This window comes from Protopterus annectens, chromosome 7.part0 (assembly GCF_019279795.1).
Source record: "Protopterus annectens isolate FY-2018-M chromosome 7.part0, PAN1.0, whole genome shotgun sequence".
NCBI classification, from domain to species: Eukaryota; Metazoa; Chordata; order Ceratodontiformes; family Protopteridae; genus Protopterus; species Protopterus annectens.
Genome location: NC_056739.1, coordinates 1,527,610,277 through 1,527,629,175, shown reverse-complemented (window position 1 = coordinate 1,527,629,175; position 18,899 = coordinate 1,527,610,277).

Sequence of the window (18,899 nt, the reverse complement as noted above, 5' to 3'; positions counted from 1 at the left end):
GTGTACACTGTTGCCAACACCAAAGTTTCTTGCTGGGTGTGCATGCGCACGTGTGCGTGCCAGGAGGTGCGAGTAGGGCAGTGTGCACGCGTGTAAGGTAGACTGAGCATGTGGGAGCCTGTAGGCAGACTTGTAAGACTGTTTGCACTGGTGTGCGCGCAATTTAACCCGAATAAGTAGATTCTAAACCGTTTAAGCATGTGTGCGCACATGTAAGCCACTGTGAGTGTGTTTCCGCTTGTATGCGCGTTGCTCCCCCCTGAGAAAACAGAAAGGATAAAGGAAGCAACAGAAATAGTAGGAAGCTAGCAGGGAATACTGCTGGAGCTAGCAGGTGAAAACAATTAGAAGCAGGCAATTACACAGGCAGAATACTAGCCCAGCCCAGCACTTAAAAGTCTGCAAACAGCAGTGCAGTATGATTCTCTCAAGAGACACTGCAAGACAGGAGTAAGTTATTAGAAGTGAAAACTGAAAAAGCTTCACTCAGACCAAAATGCTAGGGGTTGCCATAGCTGTCATAAGCAGACATAGGCGACTTGCTGAGGGTGGTGACAATGCAAATGCTGCCAGACAACCCTCAGTGAGGAGACGGAGAAGAGTGTACAGGCCCAGGGTCACCTACCAGGGGTTACATGAGCTGGAGATAGTGGAGCACTATAGAGTGGACAGAGACCTCCTGCAGCAAATTGTTGAGCTGTGCAGGCCACGCCTCACACACAGAACCAACAGAGGCGAACCCATCCCAGTGGAAACCAAGGTATGTGTTGGCTTAAGAATACTAGCAACAGGTACCTACCAGAGACCAACTGGTGATATGATGGGGATCTCACAGGCATCAGCATCCAGGGTACTGCACCAGTTCCTGGATGCCATGTCAGCACATGTTGGAGATCATGTATATTTCCCCAATTCCCGTGAGGCATTGGCCAGCAATATGCGTTTCTTCCAGCAAATAGCGGAATACCCTGAGGTAGTGGGTGCAATAGACTGCACGCATATACGCATCAAAGCACCAGCTGGTGAGCAGGGTAGGGCCTACATTAACCGCAAGGGCTTCCCCTCCATCAACTTCCAGGTCATGTGTGATAGCCAGGGCATAATAATGAATGTGTGTGCTGGCTGCCCTGGAAGCTACCATGATTCCCATATCTGGCATCCGACGCAGCTGTACCAGACATTTGCCAGTGGGGACATCCCACATGGTCACTTAGTAGGGGATGCTGGATATGCACTGGAGCCGTGGCTGATGACACCCATCAGAAATGCACACACACCTGAACAGGAACGCCATAATGAGGCACACGCACAAACACGAAATGTAATCGAGCGTGTGTTCGGGCTGCTCAAGTCACATTTCCGGTGCCTGGACACATCTGGTGGAGCCTTGCAGTACTCACCAACTACATGTACCCAAATTGTCATGGTATGTGCTATGCTACATAATATGATTCTGCAAAAACAGCTGCAGCAGGATCAGCATAGGTCTGGGCCAAACAGCCCCCCACCATTGCCAAGTCAATCACAGGCAGAGCGTGACTCGGAGGAGGAACAACCTGAGCCTGCCCCAGTAGGCAGAAGGAGGTGTGCCCAGTATGCCTTGGCCTTGGCAAAGCGGCAACGCATAGCACATACACTGGCTCAGTAGGGACCCTGGAAATGATACCTCTCTCCGACTCACACATATAGTAAATATAGTAAAAGGGATGCCTAAGTTGACACAACCTGCTTTCAAACATGTACAGGGAGTGTAGTATGTGCATCCAATATAGGCAGCCCTGCAGCACCACCTGAGGCATGATTGCCATGTGTTAAGCAATGTAACACCATGTAGTATATGCAAACTTGATGACCCTGACTAACATCCTACCCTCACCAAGCATGATGCCACAATATGAAGATGAGATGATCAATTTCAATAATTGGCTGAAGTATTGCTGTTAGTCAAAGGGGATTCAATGCGTGCCAGCCTGGGATGACATGCTGAGCATGGCATGATGCTCCACCTGCTAGGGGTGGTGTGCACCTATCAGTCCTGGTCTTATGGATACTGGCAAAGGCTTTTGTTACCCCCAGCGTGCCTTGAATAGGTAAGGCTCAAAACACAAACCCACCTCCATAGGTATCACAAGGGATAAGAACCTAGATGTAATGCTACCGAATGCCAGAAGTCTAAACAGCAAGATGCATGCAGTCTAAACTCCCCTCAGCATGGAGAATGTTGATATCTGTTCTGTAACAGAAAACTGGGTCAAGGCTCACAACAGCACCCTAACACTACCAGGTTACACCTCATACTGTGCTTCACAGCCCCAAAACATGGAACAAGCTACAAAAGGAGGGTGACTAGCAATAATTGTCAAGGATAACCACACCCCCATGTTGGTACCACAACAGGAAGCAGCATGGACTGGCCATGGTCAAGTAACAGTGGCTAAAACTGCCTCCCAGTTTATAGCCTGCTACAGACTACCATCCTAACACCAGGAACTGCACTTGGCCTATGTTGGAATACATGAATATATCAAGCTCTCCAAACCACATTATATTGGGTGACTGAAAATACCCAAACATAGACTGGGAGCATTATTCTAGCTCCAACACCCTAGGACAAAGGTTCCTAAAATCCATAAACAAAAATGCTCAGGAACAACATACCACTCCCACAAGAGGGGTAAGCATACTGGATGTGATAATCAGCAACATGGGTACTGTATGGCCAGATGAGAAGTGTACCCTCACTGGTAAGATCAGACCATAGAGTAATCACACTGGATATACACATCCCGACCACAGTCCCTGGCCAGAAAACCACAGTGAAAAACATGTGTAAAGCAAATGTTGCACTCCTCCAAACTGATGTGGAATCCAGTAAAGGCCCTGTGCCTGTGCAAAGTATGGGCCACACCTCAGAACCCATTATACATGCATTCCATGAACACTGCCAGGAATGCATGGATTATGCAATCCCAAATAAAACCAAGACACAATGCCATACACGCAGGCATCTGGCATAGTGGACCCCAGCCATTACCAAACCATGCAAGAGAATGAGGAAGCTACTACATGATAGAGCAAACCTAAAAAGGGAAGTAATCTCTGATCAGTATTATGGCAATATAATATGTCCACTCATACAATCCACTAAGGCCAGCTACAACAAGTTGAATCTGTGAATCTTGAGGCAATGTTACACCTGCCCCATGTACACAGACAACCCTCTCCTCCCCCCAAGAAATACAAATATATGTGAGAGATGCAACCATGTATCCAAACTGGAGGCTGAGCTCTCTCAACTCAGCACTGTCAAAACTAGTCAGGAGGAGAAGGTAACCACACACACCACAAACCCAGTCTCACATAGACCTATCACAACTGCAAACCAAAGACATAAACACAGAAAAACATTCCCGGAGGCTCTAATTACAAACATACCACATCAACAGAGGCCTCCAAAGCAGACACCCAAGCAACCACTACCTCCAAACATAGCACATGCAACACATAGTACACAAAGCTGGTGTGCCAAACAGTCACAGGCCAGAAGGAGAAACAACATGCCTGATACAGTTGTAATAGGTGACTCCATAGTCAGACACACTGCTGACCCACTCACCAGACTGAACAAGGGAAGGGTACAGTAAGCTGCCTGTAGGCTGCTACAATACACCACATAACACAAGCACGCAGGTCACCCCAAAGCAAGTACAAATATGATGCAGTCATTGTCCATGCTGGTGTGAATGACCTGAGACATACCTCCCCGGACTACATGAAAAGAGACATAGATGAGCTCTCCGATTATGTAGGCCAGGCCGGTATGACTCTGACCTTGGGCAGCATCCTACCTTCACCAAGAATGATGCCACAGTACAAACACAGAATGATCAGCTCTAACAAGTGGCACAATTACTGGTATCATTCCAAAGGGATCCAATGTCTGTCTACTTGGGATGTCATGCTTGACAAGCCAAGCTGCTTTGCCAGGGATGGCTTGCACCTGTCACCCCTGGGCGTCTGGATATTGGCTAACGCTCTTGCCACCTCCATAGAGCCTTTGTAGGCAAGGCTGAAAAGAGTAACCCACCTCCCTAGAAAACATAAGTGGAAAGAAACATAAGGGTAATGCTGCCCAATGCCAGATGTCTAAACCTCAAGATGCATGCTCCCGAGGCCCTCCCCAGTATGGAGAACATCGATGTCTGTGCATTGACAGAAACCTGCAGCAAGGCTCCTGAGAGCACACCAGCACTACCAGGTTATACCTCATATCATGCATCTTGGCCCCAAAACCTGGAGCAAACCATAAAAGGAGAGGGAGTATCCATATTCAGCAAAGATACCCACACGTCCAGGTAACTGACAATGCACAAAGCATCGGAGACCACCCATGTGCAACTAGCCATAGACAAAACTGCTGTACAGTCTGTAGCATGCTACAGACCACACTCTCACACACAGGAACCCCACTCAGCCTTCCTGAAGACACTGGACAGTATGAATGTCTCACCAAATACCAAACAAGGTACTCACAAATAACCACATAGGTGGTAATCCATTACGTATGGAAGGAGTAATCAGGGACCTAGGGATACAAGTGGACAGTAACCTGTCATGTGACACTCACATTGCCAATGTGGCTAGGAAGACCTTCTATATTGGCCACCTTATCATGAAAGGAATCACATCTATGTCAACAGAGGTCATTGTGCCCCTATACTGTTCTCTTATCAGGCCCATAATTTAGTACAATGCCTCATTTGGGATGTACCTCACCCGACACCTGCAGCAGTTAGAAAGACCTCAAAGGTACCTCACCAAGAGGATAAAGGGTCTCAAATATATGTCATATGCTGCCTGTCTGTAGACACCCCAGCTGTATGCAATCACATACTGCCTACGCAGAGGCGTTGTATGCCTGTTGTACAAGACCATGTCCAACATAGGATTAATGGACATGCTCCACCCCAGAAAACCCAAATCCATCAGAGCTGTGAGAGCGAGAGATGTCAACCTCAACACATAATGAAATAGGATGTGCTGGAGGGACAGATACATAACCCAGAGGCTCCCTACACCCCAGAATGGAATCCCACTCCATGTTAGGCAGAGCCCCTCACTGACTCTCCAACAGGAATCTTGCCAAGTGGATGGGTGATCGTACATGTACACTGGGGGTCTTCACTGTGTCATGTCTAGACAGAGGCACAGTAAAGTAAATCCTAAATGGCCATAATATTCACATAGCAAGGGGTGATGAAAGCCACACACACTCCAGCTGGGCTTATAAATGCCCTAGGGCAGATAGCCTAGTATGAACCTATGAACCTATGAAGATACAAATTGTACAGGACACTTAGGATAATCCCAAGGCTTTCTTAACTGATGGTAGGAACCTTGTTGGGAATTCACAGATATGCTCTGAATCACTCAAATAATACAAACAATATACCAAACACACACACATTGCCAACATCAAACCTGACAGGTTCAGTGCAAACTCCCCCCCCCCCAAATGCCAAATATCTATCCCAGCAGAGTGCTGGCCCCCTGACATTGCAGATGCTGAGGTAACAGCCAGCATCTGCAAAGCAAAACACACAGCATCAATGGTACAAGATGATGTCCTGGGCTGAGTCCAACATGGACTCCAAGAAGAATGGAACGCCATATAACACTACTGCTCAATGTCAGCCTTACCACAGGATATGTACCCAAAGAGCAGTATACAACAACAGTGGTCCTTCTCCACAAAGGTGTTGCCTGAATGGATACTGCAAACTACCACCCCAGAATCCTGACAAGCTTGGTCTGCAAAGCTATGGAAAGGATCAGCATGTACCTCAGACATAAAGATATTGGGGACCTACTGACACTGGACCCTACCCAGTGTGGCTTTCTTAAGTGCAGATCCTGCCCGTTAAACATGTTTGACTCATTTGAAACAGTCATTAAGGCCATTGATGAGGGGAATGTGGTCCACACAGCCTAGCTGGACCTTGCAAAAGGCTTCCATACAATACCCCACGTGTTCATTATAGATAAGCTCACCAGCTTAAATATAAACCCCTATGTCAGTAGAGGGGTTGCAAACCAGCCCAAGGACAGAACTGACATGGTCAGAAATGCTGCAGCCATGTCAGACTACAAACCAGATACAACTGGCATCCCACAAGGCTCGGTCCTGGGACCTCCCTTGTTTGGTATATATGTCTCATAGGTACAGGCCAACATGGAAGGATTGTGTCTGAACAAGTTTGCAGAGGACTACAAACTGGCCACCATATCTGACCCTCCAGCTGACACAAGCATCCCACAAAAGGGCCACATAGAAACAGACAACTGGTGCCATAGCCATGTCAGCAAGCTAATTGCAGAAAAGTGTATAGTCATCCCCTGTGGATATACAGTAAGTGCCCAGCAATTACCACATAGGTGATAACCCATTAAGTACTGAAGAAGTAATAAGAGACCTGGGGACACAAGTAGATAGATATCTTGCATTGGACAAGCATGTGGCTGTAGTGGTTACAGAAACATACCATATACCCACCTAATCATGAAGGTAGTCAGATCTAGATCAGGGGAGGTCATTGTGGCTCTGCAGTCATCCTTCATCAGCCTCACAATTGAGTACAATGGCCCCTGTTGGATGTACCGTAGCAGACACCTGCAGCAACTGGAATGACCACACAAATACCCCACCAGGAGGATTGCAGAGCTGTAACAGATGCCATGTTTTGCCTGAGTAAAGTAACTGCAGCTCCACACAGTGCCATACTGCCTGGCTGGAGGTGAACTGTGCCTGATGTTTAGAGCCATGACCAACCTGGTATCAATGGACGTTTGGCACCATGTAAACACTGAATGCTGGTAACCTATGTAGCTGACAAGCCTGAACTCCAGCACAGACATAAACAGGACATGCTGTACTGATTGGTCCACAACCCAGAAGCTCACTCCACTCATGACTAAACTCCCACTACAGGATATCCAGGGAGCCCCTCAGTGACTGTCATCCAGAGGAATCATGATGACTGGATAGGAGATGGCAGGTGTACCCTGGATATCACCTGTATGTCATGGCTAGACAGAGGCACAGCACACTAACCGTGACATATGTCATGGCAAACACCAGTAAATGTGTGTTGAAGGACAAACACTCTCTGACTAGCATTACAAATGGACTAGGGCACATGGCCATTGTTTGCCACTGTCCACACAAGTTGTGGAATACAATAACAATGTCGGACAATCATGTACTAAGCTGTCCATATCTGAACAAACTGCAACATGGTCATATCTGCACAACTGGCCCTCAACCAGTCTGGTGTGCTCACTATAAACATTACAAGCAGTGATAGGACTGAAACCAATCATGCTGTCCACCACAGTGAAAGTTTTGCACCAGTACACTATACAACAATACAACTGTTTGGTCAGCAGGAAAGGATGATGACAACTGTATGCAAACTATCCCATGGCGACCCTGCAGGCACAGCATAATGCCTGTTAGGTTCAGACACACAGCAGTTGGGCAGTAAGAACACAACCTGATGTCCAACACTCAACTGTACATGTGATATATAGATGGCGTCCACACACAAACAGAAATGTGGTGGTCCACAGATCCAAACATAAGGAAAGGTCACACTGGGCATGCTCGCACACTTAGATAAATGAGATGTGGCAGTCAAGAAGCCATACAGACTGTGAACTGGGCATGCTCACACACTTAGGCCATGTCACAGTTCAGCAGTTGCACACACATATCTGGCATTTCTATGTGTTAACACAGGAACCTCCCACAATACAGACATCTGCCCAGTGCACACAGTGAAGTTACAACAGAGACATAAGTAAAGTACTGGATCCCACTCATATGCAAACATCTCCCACAGTACACATGTTGTTTATAGAGATAGGGAAGGCTATGGCAATAAAGACCCACAAACAGTATATGAGCAACAGATACGTGCATCTGACAGGTAAACATATGGCCGTAGAGTGCAATACCTGACCGTTGTCCCTAGGGAATACAGAAGGCTATCCACAGTGTATTTGGCGTCTGCCTCCACAGTACAGTAGGCCACTGTGCCTGTGCAAAGTTAATGCATAGATATGCTCTCCCCCTTACTGATGGATAGTAACAGATATACATACCTCTTCATCCATAATGATGTCAGCACACTATACATATGTCAGGAGCAGAAATTATACCCAGTAATGTGAATAGCGCGCTCCGCTACTGCGTCTCTAACAAGTGTCATAACATAGTTAGGTAGGGGTTTGAATACTGCAAGTGCCCAGTGTGTGTGTGACTGTGTATGGGGGAGTAGTGTGTGCAATTCCATGTGTATGAGAAATGTCCCTTTTGGCAACTAGTACTACACAAAACATGCTGCATATTCCACTGTCTAAACACTGATGATGTCAGCACCCTATAAGTACAGCAGGAGAAAGCAATCCCCCCAATAATGTAAATAGCACGCTCTGCTAATGCATCTCTCACTAGTGTCATAACATAGTTAGGTAGGGGTTTGAATCCTGCAAGTGCCCAGTGTGTGTGTGACTGTGTATGGGGGAGTAGTGTGTGCAATTCCATGTGTATGAAAAATGTCCCTTTTGGCAACTAGTACTACACAAAACATGCTGCATATTCCACTGTCTAAACACTGATGATGTCAGCACCCTATAAGTACAGCAGGAGAAAGCAATCCCCCAGTAATGCAAATAGCGTGCTCTGCTAATGTGACTCTCACAAGTGATCTAACATAGTTAGGTAGGGGTTTGTATCCCTCAAATGCCATGTGTAATTTTGTCACACAGTTTGTCCATGTCTGTGGGGTGTTGTTCCCAATATTGCACGACATACATTATATCAGTAATGTCAATGCACACATGATGTATGTGTGTGCCACCTACACATATGTACCTGTGAACTGCAAGAGTTCCCATGTCCGAAGCCTGCCTCATGTGAATACATGGAATATGCATCAGACAACTGTATGAATGGGGTGTTCTGTACAGGGGCTGAATGTGGTATGTGACTATACAGTGTGGGTTGTAGATGGTGTCATCCCACCAGCGAGGGATACATGATTGGTCTGGAGCATATAGTCCACATGTTGGTGAGGAACCGGTACAGCATGGTCACCACTTGTGGGAGTGGTAACAAGTTGTTCCATAGCAATGCAGGGAATGAATGATAAGACACCTTCAGATAGGGTCTTGCAGCTAGAATAATGCTCACACTGTATGTTTGGGTAGTTGCAGTACAACCATATAATGGTGTGTGTAGAGACCGTCATATTCCCAGTGTTGTCAGGAAGACCAAGTGGGGTTCCTGGGTACGGCAGTCTAACCCACTGTGTGTTGCACATGGAGAGGCTCTAATGCTTTGTGCAGTGCCACCAACCTGGGGGGGGGGTGTATCTGAGGTGCCTTTGGATACATCCCCCCTGTTCTGTTTTGGAGCATGTGTAGGGGATGACAAGCATGGTATCAGGAATGACCTGGCACTGATGGTGTGCACCTGGGAGCCTTGTACCAGGAGTCTGTTACTGCACGGATATTGCTTTACCCCATGCTAAGGACAGTTTCCACTGCATGCATCTTGAGGTTTACACTGCTGCTGTTGAGTAGCATTGCTATTAGTGTCCCATCCCGTGTGCTACCTGTGTAGGTGGCTATGTAATGTCAGCCTTGCATACAAAGGCAGTATGTGTGTAGCAACAGCCTCTGCCAATATACAATGGCCCATGGGTGACAGGTGCAAGCTGTCCCAAGCAAAGCAATGTGGCATGTCCAGCATGTAATCCCACACTGACAGGCATTGGATCCCCTTTGGATGTCACTGAAAGATATGTTAAGTGTAGAAACCGATGATCCTGTCTACATATTGTGGCAGCATTCATGGTGAGGGTGAGATGCTACCCAAAGCCAGGGTCATACCAGCCTGTGCCACAACCTCAGAGAGCCCCTCCATGTCCCCTAACATGTAGTCCAGGGAGGTGCATCAGAGGTCATACACACTGGCACAGACAATGACTGAGTCATACTGCTACATGCCTTGGAGTGACTGCTTTGCTTGTGTTATGTGGTGGATCATAGTGCCCGACGGGCAGCTCAGCATGACCGTCACCTTGTTCAGCCTGGGAGCAGGACCACCGTGTACGTGTCAATAGAGGTACCTAATACAACCGTAGCAGGTGTGTTGTCTAGCCGTATGGCCTGACACTGTTAGGCACACAGGCTTTGTGAGCTATGTGTCGCATGTGCTCTGCTCTGGCGTAATGTTTGCTTGTGTGTCTGCTTTGCAGGTGTCAGCTGCTCAGGCAGGATGCTATTCTGAGAGCCCAATAATGTACCTGTGTGTGTCTGTGTTTGGATTGTGGTCGTGGCAGGTCTATGGGAGACTGGTACTGTATTCACTGTAGTATCCCACTCCACCTGACAGGGAATGCCAGTGCTGTGTAAACAGAGCTTAGCCCCAGTTTGGCTATGTGGTTGCATCTCTCACATGTGTTGTACATGTATGGGAAGGGGAGAGGGTTGTCTGTGTACATGAGGCAGCTGTAACATTGCCACATGACTCACAGATTCACCAACTGGACCTGAGAGTAGATCAACAGGTGACCTTTCCACATGCTACCATAGCATTGTGACTCCCACACTAAGTAACGACACATAGGGCCAATGGGGAACAAGGTACTCATGGTGACTATGTGAGGGTGTAGTGCTCCTGAATTGTTAGTGCTGGCATATATGAATGCTATCTTGAGCAAATGTGAGGTCCATCATATGCAATGTGTTACAGGCAAGCTACATGCAAACAGGTCAAACAGTGACGTTCTGTCAAGTGACACATGGACATCAGTACAGTAAGCAACACAGATGTCACTAGGGATCCACAGAGGCACTGTATATCTGCACCGCAGGTGGAATCAGTGTTTCAGGAACATAACAGGCAAACATGCATACAAACAAAGCTACAGTCAGCAGGCCTGTATGTAGACTATGCTACAACAAACAAGGTGTACGACTTCCAGTATGTAACAGTGCATATATGCAGGCACTCTAAGCCAGTACCCAGACATTCCCAGGTCAGATGGGCTGGGTCCAGCCGCAACCCCCACAAGTGTATAGACCACGTACCTTCATAATGTTGAATAACTGGCCTGATACCCAAGTGCTCATACCTGTAATAATACACATCTCAAATAACAGACACTGAGCCCTCACTCAGCAGTTCCAGACGTAGTATGATGTATGCTACCTGTCCTGGCACCACAGTATCCTTGACATGTATGGACACTCTCCCTCCTGTCATAGTTAGTTCTGTGTTTTGGTGCTGTTATGCATGGTATGAGGTGTGACTTTGTAGTGCTAGTGTGCTCTTGTGAGCCCTGAACCTGCTGTGTAGTACTGCACAGATATCAACATCCTGAAATATCTGCATTGCAGAGTCGTGTGTGGACAGCATGCAACTCGCAGTTGACATGGCCATCATTGAGTATCAATATGTACATTGTTGTATCCCCTGTGCTATCTATGTAGGTGGCCATCCCTTCACAGCTTCACCACCAGTATGCAAAGATGTGCAGACAGAACACTGTGGTAATTAGTATGGGTGTACACAACAATACAATGACATTCATACTGTAACTGCATCAGGCATGCTGGTATATACCCACAATGCTATAATTACACTGTACTGTTGTCAACATCATACTATTACAATATGTCTATGTAGTCACCCTGTGCATCAGCACCATGTTAACCTGTTCCTGCACCGATCTTACAGATTGCAGGAGGTGGCACAGTTTCATCATATGCACAGGGTGTGTATCTGGTATGCCTGAGTCTGCCACTGATACAATCAATTGACATGTCTGTGTGTGTGTGTTGGTGAGGGACAGCAGTACAAGATGGGACAATGTTGATGCAGTGTGTGCATGTATGTGGTAGCCCTAGGTGTTATCACTTTGCATGTGTGTATGAATTCGCACAGTCCCACCTCATGGCTGCCATATACAGGTGTTTGTGGACAGCCGCAGACTGTACCTGCCAGGACATACAGATCACTGTCTGTGGCCACAGACATGGTACCTGTGCCTGGCAGGGGTGCTACGGACCGTATCAGGTACCAATTCAGACTGGGTACTGTCATCAGAAGCAGGTGTTCATTGACTGGAGACAGGTCCCTGTTGGGACTGTCCAGCACCACATGCACGTGGTCTCCTGGGGCGGTCCGATGACAGCACAGACCCAGCATTGCTGGGGCTGCTGCTGGCACTATGTGAGCAGCCGCGGCCCTGTTGTCCATGAAGGCTGCCAGCTGCTGCTGTTGCTGGCATACGGCCACGTCGACGCCTCAACCATCCACTATTGCCCTGGCTCATGGACATATAGTTGTGGAACAGATCTAATGTGTCCCCCCCAACGTCTGTCAATTACCTCTGTGAAGTTGCGGATGACAGCCGCAACATCATGCATACTGTCACTCATGGCTGTGTGACATGCTCTCAGCTCCCTCAGACCCTGTCTGGTGTACCGTTCCATACATGACTGTGCCTACATTACAGCCCGGAACATAGCTGGGGTTGAAAGACCTCTGTGGGCACGTCTGTCAGGGGTGGTACACCCACGGATGCTCCCACGAGAACCCATGGATATCTGCCTGTGTGGTACCGTGTCAGGGCCCTGGCCATGGCTGCAGTGTGAGGATGCATGTGCTACTGGTACCACATTACCCTGGTCAATGCCCACTGTATCTTGTCCATCACCTAGGGACATTGGTGACAAAGGATGTATTGGCAGGATGACTGTGTGCATAGATGGGGTCGACAGCTGTGTAGTGTCAATCATCATCACTATCCACAGCAGCTGATTCAGGTTCCCTGCTGCATGACACCAGAGCAGCACCAGAACCTGTGGGAGTAAGACAGGAAACACAGTTTACAATGTGTACACCATGCCACCACTGATGCACACATGCACACATGCACACATGGGCACATGCACACATGCACACATGCACACATGGGCACATGCACACATGCACACACCTCAGTATATGAGATATCAACCCACAGATACAAACACACCTGCAATCAAACACATTGCACTACTGCTTCAGCCTATTATTACTATTAGTATACAGAGTAGTGAAGGTAATGGTATTACACACTCACCAGCATGGATAGGCTGCCTTGCTGTTACACCAGAGGGACCTGTGGAAAAGAGGCATTCATCGTCAGTGGGCACAACTGTGCCATTGATACTGTGGGCATGTTACAGTTCAGTAGTGCAACAGTTAGCTTCCACAGGTGTACTACAGATAATGAGGTTATCACTAATGCACAATACTTACCAAGATAACAGCTACAAATCGAGGACACACCACACACATGCATAACCTAACAGTGTACAGAATGGTCACTATACACATGGCATGTACCTGCACACTCTGTGTCCTGCTGCTGTGTGGCTCCAGCCTCCATCATTACACATGTATGCTGTTGTTGTTGCTGCTGTGCTGGAGCCACAACACTCAGGAGTAGTCCCGCCAGTCTGGTGAGGGGGGAGTGTCTAGCCACCCCACCACCTGTGGCAAGCTGCTGCCTGTGGATATCCGACGCACGCTGACGGACATTTCTAATTAAATCACTGCAGTGATGGCGTACCTGCTCATATGTCCGGTTATGTGTGCCTATGTCATTTACCCGATGGACCAGGTCTTGCCACAGTGCAGCCCTCTCCTGCTGGTTCTGGCTGGTGTGGGAAAAGAGTACAGCGAAATCCCGCACCAGGCTCTGGTGAATCTCCTCCTCTTTTGCAGCAGAGTAGACTGAGTTCCGCTGGTGAACCATGTCCCTGAAAAGGAGAAGGGAAATATGTCAGCAATATCTGTACGCAGACTATAGCACACATAATACACATTATACTTGACTGCAGTGATATAACTTAGGCACCATATATAGCATCTGTCTGTCTATTGGGGGATACACATGTACATGACCAGATATCAGTGCTCATCCGACAACTGTGCAACAGTACCTGGCACACTCCATACAACAGACTAGTATACTGCAGCAGTCAACGCACTGTTTCAGGTACAATACACGACCCCACACTGGGGGTTTGAATCAAGGTACTGTATGGGGAACATTATCAGCCCATGCACTGCACACAATGCATGTTACATATTTCACTGGTACTGCACACTACTCTTACTTGCCATAACCCTACCTACACCACAGTGACATACAGGGTAACACAGTACAACATATGGCAATGTAGTATGTGTTGATCGCAGTACCCCACTCCTGTCTCTGGCCTCACACCATGGACACACACTACCATGACAGACAGACAGTCATGGTGAGCAATCACACCAGTACACAACATGCACCCAGTCACTAGCGCACTCATTCCACCTCACATATTCCGTTTGCAATGTGTTAATGGGTGTGCATTGCATCATAGGTAGGTAGTGTGCTTTTAGCCCTGGGCCTACAGCAGCATACTGTTATGCTATCCTGCCCCTTGTGACACATGTGTTATGATCGTACCTGCTCCTTACGAACAGTTACACAGGGTGACTCATATGGCATATTACCTATCAGCATAACATTCAGCAGGGGTATGTCTGACATCTACTCATGGGGAGGCTTGCTTCTTAATTCTGTGTGGTCTACTACAGGATATGTCATATCTGTGGGTAGGGTCCCATAACTCCACCATATGCTCTATACTGCAGTGACAAGGATGACAGACATAGGTAATTTGTGTTGTGGATGTTGGAGGTGTTACCATGGTTGGGAGACAACTGTCATGGGTGTGACCGAACTATGTATATCCAGCAGTGGTAACCTTTATGTAGGTAGTCTGTGTGCGCTCTGTGGTGTTTGAGTGCATTGACACAGTTACTTGCATATGTCTGTGACCTTCACCATATCTGTAGCTGTCATGGGAAGTACATACCGTGTAGGACATTGTGGGGTGTGGAGGGGTACAGTGACCTACATGTCCATAGCTGACACACCATGTCCACTGACACATTCCATGTACAGGTATTACAGGACTAGTGTGCCACTGCGTGTATCAATGTGGAGCCTATTGTATACTTGTTGACCCTGTTCCCCCCTGACACATGCAGTGGTGGGCAGGCATGTACATATGTGGTGGTTACTGGTGTCAGTGTTTTTGAATGGGGTATGATACTCCAGTATCCACACTGGTGTTCACTCCATGCCTGTGACACCAGGCACCTGTAGCAAGACATCTGCACACATGTGCCTCACACAGTCTATACATGTATATATATATGTATGTATATATATGTATTGATATATTTATATCTGTATATGGATATATATCTGTTTATATATATGTATATATCATATGTATATCTAGATGTAGATATATACATATATATGTGGGGAGAGAGGGGGAGAGAGTGAGAGAGAGAGACACAGGGTGAGTGTGAGTGTGAGTGGGTGGGATAGAGCGTGAGAGATAGTCATATACATACATGTCTGTTGTCAGTCAGATCTATCTGTATTTGTGTAAGTCTCCAGATATCTAAATATGTATGTGTGTATTACATATATCTGTACATACATATTCTACCAATCTCGATGTCTGTGCAGTACGTGAGAACATGGTTCAAGGCTCCTGAGAGCACACCAGCGGTACCAGGCTATACCCCGTATCATGCATTTTGGCCCCAGGACTCGGGACAAAATGGACAGGGAGGGGATGTGTCCATATTCATGGAGGACACACACACCTCCAGGTTAGTGGCAACACATGAAGCATCACAGACCATCCAGGTGCAGATAACCATAGGCAAACCTGCTATACAACTGGTAGCATGTTACAGACCACCCTCCCGATCTCAGGGACCACAGTCGGCCTTCCTGTAGACATTGGAGGATATGAATGTCCCACCACACACCATCATATTGGGATAGTGCGACTACCCTAACATACACTGGGTGCATTATTCTACCCCAAACACCCTAGCCCAAAGGTTCCCGGTATTCACTATGTCAAATGCAATGGAACAGCTGGTCACCTCTCCCACAACAGGAGATAATATACTAGACCTGATCATCACAAACATGGGGACAATGTGCTACACACTGGAAGGATACCCCTCACTAGTCACATCTGACCACAGACTAATCACCCTGGATATACATATCCCACCTCCCCCACAACACAACAGACTACAGTGGGAGACCTCTCACATGCCGACTTTACACGTCTTATAACTGAGTTGGTATCCTGAATGCCCACTGGGCCAGTATAATCCACTTCCCACAATGCAGACACCCACACATATGCTTCTACAGACATCTTCAAGAATGCATGGATCATGCAATCACAAATGGAACCATGACCCTCTCCACCAAGGGCAGGCGTCCTGTCTGGTGGACCCCAGCATTGAACAACTTGTATAACAACAGATGGTAGCTACTGCATGGCAGAGCATGCTTCCATAGAGCTACGGCATCTCTCATCAGCAGTAGTAGACAGATGGGTTTTGTCGTACAAACATGCAAGGCCAACAATGAGAGGGACATCGCTATGGTCACTACAGATAACCACAAGGCCTTCCTCTGCTATGTTACACACCTGGGTGGGAACCCTCAGTTGTGTTCACAGTTAGTTCACAGTGACATACGCTACACTGAACACACAGATAATGCCAACAGTCTGGCAGACAGGTTCAGTGCAGGTTTCTACACTCCCTCACCCACACATGTGGAATTACTTATCCCAGCTGACTGTAACCTCCCTGTCATCTCGGATGTCCAGCTGGGAACCACCCTCAGCGGAGCTGTAAACACAGCAGCAATGGGACCCAATGATATTGCGGGTTGCATGCTACGTGAACTGCAAGAGGAGCTACACATGCACATTACATGCTATTCAGCCGTAGCCTTACTACAGTATATGTACCTGGACACTGGCATACAGCAACAGTAGTCCCACTCCACACAGGAGGCACCTCTACAGACCTTGGTAACTACCGCCCCATATGCTTAACCAGCCTGGTCTGCAACACTATGGAAAGGATCATTATGGTACCCATACACAGAGACATTGGGGACCTAGACACTTGTTCCCACCCAGTTTGGCTTTGTAGAGGGCAGATCCTGCCTTATGAACCTGGTTGACCTTTTCAAATCAGTCACTATAGCCATTGCTGAGGGCATAGCGGTCCATACAGCCTACCTGGACTTGCCTACAGCATTCGACACAATACCGCACTCTGCCATCATAGACATGATCAACAGCTAACATGTAAATCCATATGTCACATGATGGGTTGCAAACCAGCTAATGGATAGAAATCTTATAGTCAACCTCACTGGTGCCATGTCAGACTCAGAACCAGTCACATGTGGTGTTCCACAGGGCTCTGTCCTGGGACTACTTATGTTTGGCATATCATTCTCAGATGTGGAAGCAGACATGGGAGGGTAGTGGCTGACAATGTTCAAAGATGACTGCATACTAGGCGCCATAGGCAATACACCTACTGACACATACATCCTACTGACAGGCCTCACGGACACCAACAACTGGTGGCGGAGTCATGGCCTGACACTGCATGCCAGGTAATGTATACTCATACCCTTTTGGACGGACCCACTGAGTACAGACAAAGTAATCGGAGACCTGGTGACACTGTGCAATGCTGACCTCTCATTTGACACCCACGTTGCTGAAGTGGTTGGATGGACTTCCTACCTTGCCCACCTTATCATGAAGGGATTCACATCCACATCAAAAGGGGTCATTGTACACTTATACTCCTCCCTTATCAGGCCCATGACTGTGTACTATGCCCCATTTGGTATGTACCTCACCTGGCACTTGCAACAGCTAAGAGGACCCCATGAGTACATCACCAGGTGGATCAAGGGTCTGCAACACCTGTCATATGCTGCCAGACTAACGTAACTCATGCTGTATTCCATAGCATACTGCCTACGTAGGGGTGATCTGTGCCTGATGTAGTAGGCCATGTCCAATCTGGTAGTGATGGACATATTCCACCTCATAGAATCCAAATCCATCAGAAGCATGACAGCTACGGATTTAAACCTCAGCACACATATGAATAGGGCATACTGTAGGGACAGATCCATCACTAAGAGGCTTCCCATACTGTGGAACAGGATCCCAGTTCATGTTAGGCAGAGACCCTCACTGACACTCTTCATGTTCATTCTTGACAAGTGGATGGGAGATCATAGGTTTACAGCAGGGGTCATCTCTGTGTCACTACTAGACAGAGGCACAGTACACTAATGCTATTATGTAGGGGGTCTTCACTCTGTCACTACTATACAGAGGCGCAGGTTTCTAAATCTATTCTATACACTGTCTGCAGATAGCCTAGTACTATACTATGCCACTGTGAAACTATATCTGTCTATGTATTTCTACATCCCTGTCTATCTATGTATACACATATGCATATTATATATATATATATATATATATATATATATATATATATATATACATACATATCTCGATATACATACGTATACACATGTTATATATATATATATATATATATATATATATATATATATATATATATATATACATACATATATATATATATATATATATATATATATATATATATATATATATACTCCTTTTTAGGTCCACATATGTATACACACAGTAACGTACTGCTGAACACCCATTACTGTACCACCTACCTGTACACTGCACTACAACCTACATTGCTATGTGCACATAACTACCATCACATACATATGTATGTGGAGCCTTCAGTGACAGTTTCAGTATGTCCCCATCCCTATGCACATCCTCATATACATAGATACAAACCAATAACA